This window comes from Mastomys coucha, chromosome X (assembly GCF_008632895.1).
Source record: "Mastomys coucha isolate ucsf_1 chromosome X, UCSF_Mcou_1, whole genome shotgun sequence".
Classification (NCBI taxonomy): Eukaryota; Metazoa; Chordata; class Mammalia; order Rodentia; family Muridae; genus Mastomys; species Mastomys coucha.
Window position 1 is genome coordinate 47,572,934 of NC_045030.1, and position 10,859 is coordinate 47,583,792.

The 10,859-nt window shown below is 34.4% G+C and overlaps 1 protein-coding gene across 7 annotated transcripts in view; it reads right to left on the reverse strand.

Moving 5' to 3' along the window:
• The window catches only part of Tenm1 (teneurin transmembrane protein 1), an 803,700-nt gene that overhangs the window by 433,266 nt on the left and 359,575 nt on the right, over positions 1 to 10,859 (reverse strand). The gene's annotated exons all lie outside the window — the stretch shown is intronic.

Sequence of the window (10,859 nt, forward strand, 5' to 3'; positions counted from 1 at the left end):
ATTTTATAACTTTTATTAATAGAACCTATATTTGTAAAGATACATTTTGCTCACTGACATATCCTTTGGTTGTCTCTTACATTATTGGTATTTACAAAAAACAAAAAACAAATCTGTGTGTTCTCTTTGAACTGTGGAGCCCTTACAAGAATAAAAGAAGTCATGAAGGGTGAATATGTTAAAATGGTGGGTAGATTTATTTATTCATTTTGTCAATCTCTTTTATTTGTTTTCTTTTTTTCCAGATGAGAAACTTGAAGTTACTTGCTTTTGTAGAATTATGAATACTGACCAACAAAGGGCATCCTTACACTGAACCTGGAAATGGCTGAAATAGCTTTATTTGGAACATATGAGAATCTAAGGAGATCCTTTAAGAACATTTAGTTCAAGCCTAAATAAAACAGATCATTGGCTTAGACTCAAGGTCTGTAACCTTCCCAGCAAATGATTTTCTATATATATATAATCCTGGACTATAGGATTTGTGCCAAAGTCAATTAAAACTAAATACTTCCTTGTACTGAAAGAAATGTCAAGTTTGAGAAGCAGCATGTTTTCTTATTACAAGAAGAGCATATTTACAATGTTAACTTAGAAGTTATTGGCCTTTTCATATTTAAAAAAATCAACATGCAAATTCAAATATCTTTTATCTGGGTTTATTCTTCTCAGGTTTTCTCATTCCACAAAAAACATCATTTATTTGAAATAGTATTACACAATGACAAAGAGAAGCAAACTATTAATAGCATTATAGATGAATCTTTTAAATTCATATACTTCAACAAAAAGGTACTTTTAAAATATGGAGGGCCCCAATGGTACAGTAGGCAGATGAGAGAAAGAAAATAGGAAATTCAAACTTAGGATAAAACACTAGGAGTCATGATCAGAAAACAATGCAACAGACCTTGAAATGCAATCCAGTAAAATCCAATTAAAATGGGCTTTAATTAACAACCATTTATGTCTAGTTTTCAATGATGTTTCATTTTGAGTCTTGAGTTATCTCACATTAGGCTATAACATTCTAATCATTATTTTGCTCTGATATTCATACCTAAGTGTGTATATTAGTAAAACAATATGTTGGAATGTTATCCTTTTAAAACAGATTTTTCAAAGCAGCACTTCAATTATATTTTTAAGTATAGCTAAATATGGCATAAATTTGGTTCTCAATGGGGATTTTCAATCCATCAGTTGAGAACTCTCTAAGGAAAAAATTTGATGTACATTGTACCTGCCCTTTTATCAAAATGAACGGAACAGTATGTTTTTACTACAACTTACTTCTGACATTTATCAGTTGCTTTTATTTGTTTTTCTGCCAACCTTCACCTTGTCAGCAGGACTTGAGGGCAACAGCAGCTCATGCCAATTAGACCCCTTTCAAAGAAGCTGTTATTTTTAGAACTGTATATATTTGAATAGACAAAAACAGTAAGGATGATTATTACAGAGACCACGGGTAAGAAAGGAATTCATTCTGTATATACCTGTACTTCTCTTTATTGTGAGAAAATGACTTTTGACTGAAAAAGAAAAACTTACAAATGAAGAAGCCACAAAATACACCCTGAGTGCAAGTTTGTTTAGTGGTTTCAAATATACCATGGTATTTATATTTTATTTGAAACAATATTGAGGATTTGAGAATATTTCCAAGGCTTGAATAACATGAGAGAATTCAAGTTTTGATGAATTATTGTGAAAATAGTAGATAGGAAATTTCTGTCCTTAGGATTACACCCACACTTTCCCCCCATACATGTACAGACCCTTTGGGGGGAAAAAACCTGAATGTCTCCATTGTCACTTATTAAACAATGCAGCTATGTAGTTTCCCACCCTGGGCTAACAGCCAGAAGAAGATTATGGTAAAAATAATCACCATTGCAACATTGAGGAAACGATGAACCTAACACTATGTTTCAGGACTTACTTCTTTTCCTCTAAATATGATACTATGTTTTAAAGTTTTTGAATAGATAGAGGTGATGAGAGATTTTTCTGGTAAAATTGTTACGCATTCAACTACTTAAAACAAATTTAGTTCTGATGAAAGATGCCAGCTTGACAGCCATGGAAAATGAAAGAAGTATTGTTAATTCGCAGGGCATCCCATCTCAAAACAAGGAATCATCTTATATGGTTAAGGGGGTCAGACCTTATTGCTTAATATTCATTGAGAGTACACACATGCTGGATGATGGAAAGATATGTAGGACACAGACTCAGTGTCCTCTAGGTATGCCATTTTTAAACAATCATATTCTTAGTCTCAGGGGCATAATACACAAGACTAGCAGCTACTTTAAAAGGAAACAGTTGACAAAGCTTGTAGGTGAGACATTTCAAAGGGGGAAAAATATGAATTTGGCTTGGATTACTTTACTGTTTCCTGAAAGTGTTCTTGCCCTGTAAACTCAAAAGTTCTGATTGTGTTCATGTTTAAACAACACATGGTTATGTTATAATCTGTGGGAAAATTCATCGTGAACTCTACTTCTGTTACACCGCCACTCATACAACATCCTACCTCTCTAACACAATAGCCATTTGTTGTGTTGTTTTCAGATTTTACATAAAACCTGTGTATGTTGGTGGGTGTGTGTGTGGGGGTATTTTTTCTGTGCATGCTGATTATAGAAGTATTTGATGCTTCAGATATCTATGAAGCTATGTGGTCCTAACTTGGTATGATTTAAAAATGAGTATGAGAAATCAAATAACTTCCAAAGGATTGTTTGTATTAGTCAATTGGATATTGTCTTAATAACAGTTTCTATTTCTGCACAAACATCATGACCAAGAAGCAAGTTGGGGAGGAATGAGCTTATTCAGCTTACTTCCACATTGCTGTTTATCACAAAGGAAGTCAGGACTGGAACTCAAGCAGGTCAGGAAGCAGGAGCTGATGCAGAGGCCATGGAGGGATGTTCCTTACTGGCTTGCTTCTCCTGGCTTGCTCAGCCTGCTCTCTTATAGAACCCAAGACTTCCAGCCCAGGGATGGCACCACCCACAAGGGGCCCTACCCTCTTGATCACTAATTGAGAAAATGCCCCACAGCTGGATCTCATGGAGGCACTTCTCCAATTAAAGCTCCCTTCTGTGATAACTCCAGCCTGTGTCAAGTTGGCACACAAAACCAGCCAGTATAGATATGGAATATAGTATATGTTTTAAAGAAATAATAGTGGCAATATCTAGAGCTAGAATTGGAAAACTAATGGCAGCCTTATCTGACACCAATTATCTGGCTCTACCATCATAGATTCTGTCAACAATAGTTGAAGGAACTATGTTCATGAAGACGCAGTCTAAGTGGTCTGCTTCAGAGACCAGTTTATAAAAATATGATACAGAACTGGGCAGAGGGACGGTTTCCCTACGCCTTCATGGAGTACAGTTGTTCTGAGAACATAATGAGGGCTGAGATGCAGTAAAAGAATTTGGATAGTAGCTTTGGGAAGCTTGATGCATAAGGAGTACAGCCAAGGAGGTTATTGTTAACCACAACAATGGCCTTGATAAGGCAACCACACTTTTTTTTCCCACCAGCATAATTTTAAAAACAGAAAACCACAATAGATAAATAAGTAAGTAAGTAAGTAAGTAAGTAAATAAATAAATAAATAAAAAAGATTAGCTTGGGACAAGTGAGATAGTGGGAACCCAACAAATAATTGGAAGTCTTGGGCTATGAAAGCTCTGATCCTTCATTGATGTATTTGCAGCTAAGGAAAAAGCTGTATTTGCTGGGATGTTAGACACTGTGTCCAAATTTATTCCTGTATGGAAGACGGGTTCAGACATTTATATAATGAAGAAAAAAAATCCAACAATTTTATTATCAGGTTAGTGACTTTACCCATCAGTGTTCACTTTTGGCATACCTTTTTTTAAAACAAGAAAAATGTTTGTGCACAGAACTCCACACACTTTCTCAAAAGAGAAGAAAAGCAGCAGAAGATACTTGTATTCCAAATTTCCCAGTGTTTTGATTTTGAATATTTGGAGGTAACTAACAGACTAGCTGCTTCCAATATATGTTTTGCATTGGCACAAGACCCGTTTCTTGTGGAGCTGCGTGGCCCTTGCGATCTTTCCTTATTCCTACAAAACTTTCTACCAGCTTCTTTCTGTTTTCTGAGTGCTCTGTCTCTGAGGACTGTTTCTGTAGCTATAACCCAAGCAGCATTCCCAACTTTTTCTCAGAATATCTTAAGGACCTGAGGCTGGACTAATTCCCTAGGTATCTTCTCTCCCCCATAGTCTTTTTTTGTTTTTTTTTAGTCCCCATGTTTTATTATGTAAAGATAATCACATGGCAAAACTTTGGGATATTAAAGGTAAGAAAACATTACACAAAATAACTGTTGACTAAGAAGCAAACAATGGAATGAATAGTAGTTATATACTAAATTTATACATACAATTTCTATGTATATTTTTCAATAAATGTCTTTTGAAAGCAAAAAGTTTTTCAGTTTGACTTTATAAGATGTGCCCACTAGTATAAAAGTGCCCTCCTAGGCATTAAAATATCCAACCACTTTTTGAGTGAATCTAATGCATGTTCCATGAGATTGCAGCCATACTTTGTCACTGTTAACCTGTGTAAGACATACCTCAAGGCGCTTAGCTACATCAAAATTATTAGGAATATCTAGTTGAGTTGAGGGATTCATTGTAATACTATCTCATAGATTCCACTGAATATCCAAGCGTATGTGTGGAGTGAGAAATGGTAGTCAATGACTCTAGAAAATTTGGAAGTGGCCTCCTTTGCATTTACTAGGAAACAGAAGGCTGAGACTTTAACAAACTTTGAAGCCACACAAATGTGTCACATAAGGAACGTCTTGTGCTGCTCAACCTACAGTCCAGAGGAAAAGCAAATTGTCATGCTATTAAAGGGTAATGAAGAAAATTGTTGGAATTTTATTTAAATCAAAGCAGTATTAAAAGTATCCTGAACGTTAGGAGGTCTTTCATGTAGGTGCTACTGCTGGTTGAAAACAATAAAACTCATAGTTGGTATCCCAAGAAATAAGAAGTGAAGATGCTAGCTGGCATCAAACTTCAAATAGATGGACATCTATTGCATTATTAAAATTGTACCCGCTGTGAAGTCATCTGAGTATACCTAGGGGAAAAAAGAAACCTTAAAATAGGTCATCTGGCAGCAGTCAATGACTCTCTGCCCTCTCTAAATATATGTTTGTCTCAGAGAAATATTTCAGTGGCTAGCACTTTGTCATGGGGCTCACTTCTCATTACCATTTCAAATGCACTTTCTCTGCTCTAAGGTACCTCTCTGCTGCCCCAGGGCTTTGCCAAGACACTAAAAAGTTTAGTCTCCATGCATAATATACAACACAAGTTGCTAGTATGAATTTTTAACAGTGTTTTGCTTTATCACCTCTTAGTCCCTCAAGATCCAAGAAGTAAGGTCTTATTTATTTACTTCTTTCCTCTCACCTCTTTTTACAGTACAATGCTTGCCATTGCCCTGGGTGCATATTCATAATGACAAACTTAAACAAAATTAGGACCAATGAAAACATGTTCATCTTAAGGCAACTGTCAAAATGGAAATAACTGCCTGTGTGCGGATTTCATCAGAGGCAACATAGAGACATAAATATTGTTACGGGAGACATAATTACACCCGAATACAGCAGCACTCTGTAGTGCTCAATCTAGGATCAGATTCTCAGCTGCAAAAATCATTAGTCATAGCAGTGAGGGGGATAATAATGGTCTCTGGAGTTCTACTGCCACTGGCCGTGGTGAACACAGGTGTTGCAGCTAATAGGCTGTCCTGCTTAAGTTTTGTGTGCTTGTTTTCCTTTTCCATAAAATGGGAATGATAATATTACCTACTTCATCTAAGGATTATAGATACATAGGGAAAACTTGCGAAATGGTGTCTAGCAGACTTCTTGCAATGAAAATGTTATTATTAATAATAATAATTATTATTGTTAAAATATAACACAACGATTGAACTGAGTTGGATACAAAGCACATTGCAGGTGAGTTTGATATCTGCATTGGAGATATTAAAATGGCAAATATACATACATACATACATATATATATATATATATATATGTCATAGAAAAATATTAACAAGGACCTCGAATGAGCTCAAAGGAAATTATATGTTCTGTGTGACTGACGAAAATTAGCAAGAACAACAGCTAAAGGTTACTTAAACATTGCATGCTAAGTTGCCATGTATAAGAAAGCTGAACATAATACAAAGGACTAAAGCAGCTCTAGAAGTGTTAACAGTTTTCAGTGGCAGATCTATGAGTGCTTCACAAATGGTCCCCAGTAGTCTGAAGAACTTATCCCTGGAAAACTACCATCATACTTTGCAAAGTGGTTCTACCCAGGAGGATAAAAGAGTTGAATGAACCACAGGCTAGCCTTTGAGCAGCAGTGCTTAAGTTTATGCTAGTGGGATCTTGAATCAAGAGTGCGAGGGACGAGCCCAATGGATTCTACAGGCCGTTTCATCTTTAGAGTTCTTTGATGCAGCACTCAGTAGTTCTCATATTTTTATGACATAATTTGTATCTTCAAAACTTTATAATATTACCCAGTTAAAATCTATTAAGAGTAACTTTACTTACAGATGACCCTTTGGATATACTATTTTGGAGTAGTAGTGATGGAACTTACCACTGATGCACACTAGGTAAGCATTCTAGCAGGGACCTGTGCCCCAGATTTTATTTGTACAATCCTGTTCAGCTTTTCTTTTTTCCCCCATCCTTCTCTACTTTCAGGGAAAGCCAATATTCTTATTTTTAAATCATATGCCCAATATCAAAATCCAAATGATAGTATATATTCTCTAATGATCAAACCACTTGATCAAAGCACTCACACCAGTTACTGAGTCTCATAACTGTAGACCCAGAAAAGTTAACATTGCTAAGAGCCAGTGAATATTATTGGTGAAATTAAATATGATGTCTTGGGGGACTACAAAGCCTATTGTGTCATCACAGGGCCACTGTATCATCACTTCGTAAGTCTTCAATTCATTTTCTTTCATGGTTTTAGTCCAAACCCATACTTGAACCAATGAAATACCCTCTGAAATAGCTATCTTTTCTCTAGATGTATCCACACTTCAATCTTTATTTTTTTTTAGTTGCTAGACTGATCTTTTTGTTATGCAAATGCAATCACTTCAAATGCTTGCTCCCCACTACCTTCAGAATAAAATCTACTCCAGAAGGTTTCTTGTAAAGATGCCTCTGTCTTCTCCAGCCTCATACACATTGCTACTCCGGCACCTTTCTCTTTGGTTAAACTGAACAAGCCTTAGTTTCTCCAATAATTTCATAATCTGTCATCTTTCTGATTTTTTCCTTATGTGAATCCTACTTTCTGAAATATCTGATGTGTCCAGTCAGACACTTGAGCCCATAGGAGTTACTTTGCCTGAAATAGCAAGGATGAATATTCTTTTCTTTGCAAAATTAAAGGATTGAGGTGAACATGAGTAAATACAGTAATCCGGTATGCTAAAAGTGCTATAAAAGATGCATTTGGGGCTTTTATGCTTCTACAAAGTGTTTTCTCAGCCTTGACCTTTCATCTGTGAAATGTTGCCCAGTGAGCAGATCATAATTATGAAATATAATGTTTATGTATTAGGTAGTATAATCCTTGCCATATTCATTAAATATACATTAGTTGATATTTATAAATGTTTTATATATATATTACAAAATGTTCAAATACACTTCTGCCCTATGAATGAATTCATTACCATATTCTCCTCTAGTTTTTATTAACCTCTTAGCCTAAGTGTTCATCTTTTCCATCCTTTTGGGAGCAACAGGACACATTCTCCACATTAGCTTCTAGGAGGTCACTGGTTTGTTTCCAGTTAATCTGGACACCGAGACTTGGCATAGAGTTACCTTCATAAATGATTCAAGTTAATGGGAAATATTAAAATTAAAGAAATAACAGCAAAATCTGGGCCCCTACAAGTGAGAAATAATCATTGGAATATCTTTCCTCAGGGGAATCATCCCATTTAACCATTTGTTAAAAAGTAGCTTTGAGGGCACTGTTGTTGAGTATCTACCAAATTTTAGCAGGATCATAGGTAACTTTGAGACATTGCAGTAAAAGGAACAGATTTATTTATAAATCTGTGTTATAATATAGACTATATACAAAGCAATTTTATACTAATAATTTTTATATAAGCTATGCTACTGCATGTACCTACATAACATGTGACCAATCGGAAAATATATTGTTTTTACTAATGCTCTGATTATCATTTATTTCTAGGGCCAACACAATACTTATTGCAATTAATTTTTGAAACTCTTTCCAAACTTCCTTAAAATCCTTAACTCAAACTTTTATAGTTTCCCTTCCTTTCTTATACTACTCCTCTTCTTCCTATACTCTTCACTTGTGAACCCTTAACTACTTTGTCCCATCACTATTTGTGGAGCAAACACAGTATAGTCTTAGTTATTTCTTAGTAGTGAAATAGTTTCCTTATATTTTTCTAATCCTGTTGGTCCAAACTCTGGAAAATGTATAATGTTTGATAACAGACCTAAATAGTTTATGTTATTTTTTTCCTGGTAGTTGTTTTACAAATTCATAGAAGTAGACATTTTCCCTGATATCTGGTTTAACACTTCTATGTGTTACTTTGCACCCTAGAATAAGAACTAAAGATGTCAAAAGCAACAACAAAAATTCTGAAACAGCTTTTGCTAATAATAAAACATTTATACTTATAGATGATATTATTTAAGCTCAAATAAATGAAATGACTTCCTTAATAGTGTATCCTCCTGGCCTCCTAGCTAGTTACTATTTGACCACAGCTTTCTACTTGCTTTGGACTTTTGAGTTTGGTTATTTATTCTAATTCATGTTTACTCTATTTATTTTGGACTTGCTATGGATTGTAATTCTTCTTCTAGTTTGCTAATTGTATGACTTGTGAGCTTAATAGATTATTTTCCTGAGATTCTCACTGGCTTCAGTTTACTAAAGTATTAATTCTAAACTGAGCTCTAAGTTTTGCCATCCAGTCACAATAACATGCACCTTGTTTTCTATATTATTACTAGATTAATTGGTTTAGTGTCTTAAGAATTTATAAAATGGAGTTTGCAAAATACTTCTTGCTTACTATATGTAAAAAGGTGAATATGGCTTTGTGGGTAGAGGGAGGACATGCAGAAATATTCTCTAGTAAAAATCAATGAAGTGCAAAATGACTTAGTTACTTTCAAACTGTATAAATGCTGCCTCTAAACAAAGCAGAATAGCAGCCACAAATCCTAAGCCATCACATTTGAGTGAATGTGACATGACTTCCATTATATCTGAGTTATCTGCTGGCCCAAAGTTTGGCAAATAGAGTTATTGAAACTCATAAAGATGAGCTGTGAACAAAGGGAAAATATTTTAAATTTAACACTAGCTTAATTATAGGTTAGTCAAGAATAAGGGCTACAAAAAGTTTTTACAACTTACAGATATGGATATTAACTGCTACCTAGTTAAGCAACAAAACCAAAAGCACATTAACATATATTGGAAAAATATGCTTTCTGATATTCTTCACAAGCAGATAATACACAACTCACACTTAATGAAATAGAACGGAATAAAAGATGAGCAGTGATGCTTCAGACATGTCTGAAAGATATTCACCTTATTAAACTTTGAGAAAAAGATCAGTTATCTGGCAACATAGAGGGATTTTACCATTACATGAAAAGACAGGCTTTATATCTATATCTATATCTATATCTATATCTGTATCTATATACATAGATGCAGATATATATGTATATATATATAGATACAGATATAGATATAGATATATATATCAAATTAAACAAATCCAGCTTCCAAGTAGTAGCTAACTCTGGAACTAAAATGCTAGGGGCGGGGAAAATCTTTAACAGTTTTTAAACATTTTGTGTCATTAACATAAAAAATCATAAAGTTTGAAAAGCAAAGCAAAAAATGTATATGAAGTAAATATAGCAAATAGTGACATAAATTTAACTCTGGTTACAGGAACAAAAATGTCATGTTTTCTGCACTTTGGGAGCAATGTTTGAAAGGTTTTATACAGATAAAAATGAAGATGTTTTTGTGAATGTGTGTGTGTGTGTGTGTGTGTGTGTATAATAGAACAGAGTACCCCAATATACAAAACTATGAAGGAAAGTTGTTGATTAGTATAATTTTTAGCTCTGTTCATCAAATAAAAAATATTATCAGCTAGATATTAAAGTGTCATATTTGAAACAGGAAAATCAATAAATATCTTTACAACTTTTTTTTTCTAAATAAAATACTTCAGCAGCTGCTTCAGGTATGGAAAATAAAGCAGTCTTTTAAATTGTTATTCAGATCCAATCAACCTCAATCCATTCTGTCAAGTGATTGGACTTTATCTCTTTGATACATCACAAGTGAGGGAGGGCCTGCTGTTTTTAGTTCTGATTATAGTAAATCCTTGATGGCTGAGAGCTGAGTGACAAGAGTGGATAGAGTACAGGATTGCAGCCTTGAGAATTCAATCTCTGCCAATGACTTCTTATAAGCTGGACGTGTGGTTTGACCTCTTAGGACCTCTTTCCTTACATCGTTCAAATAAGGTTAATAATATCGACCAACAGGTACTACTTTTAAAATATACCTCTGTTCTTGATGCATACTATTATGTAAATATAAGGTACTAGAGAACACCCTTATAAATAATAATAATAATAATAATAATAATAATAATAATAATAATAATGCTACTGGAACCTGTACTTCCTT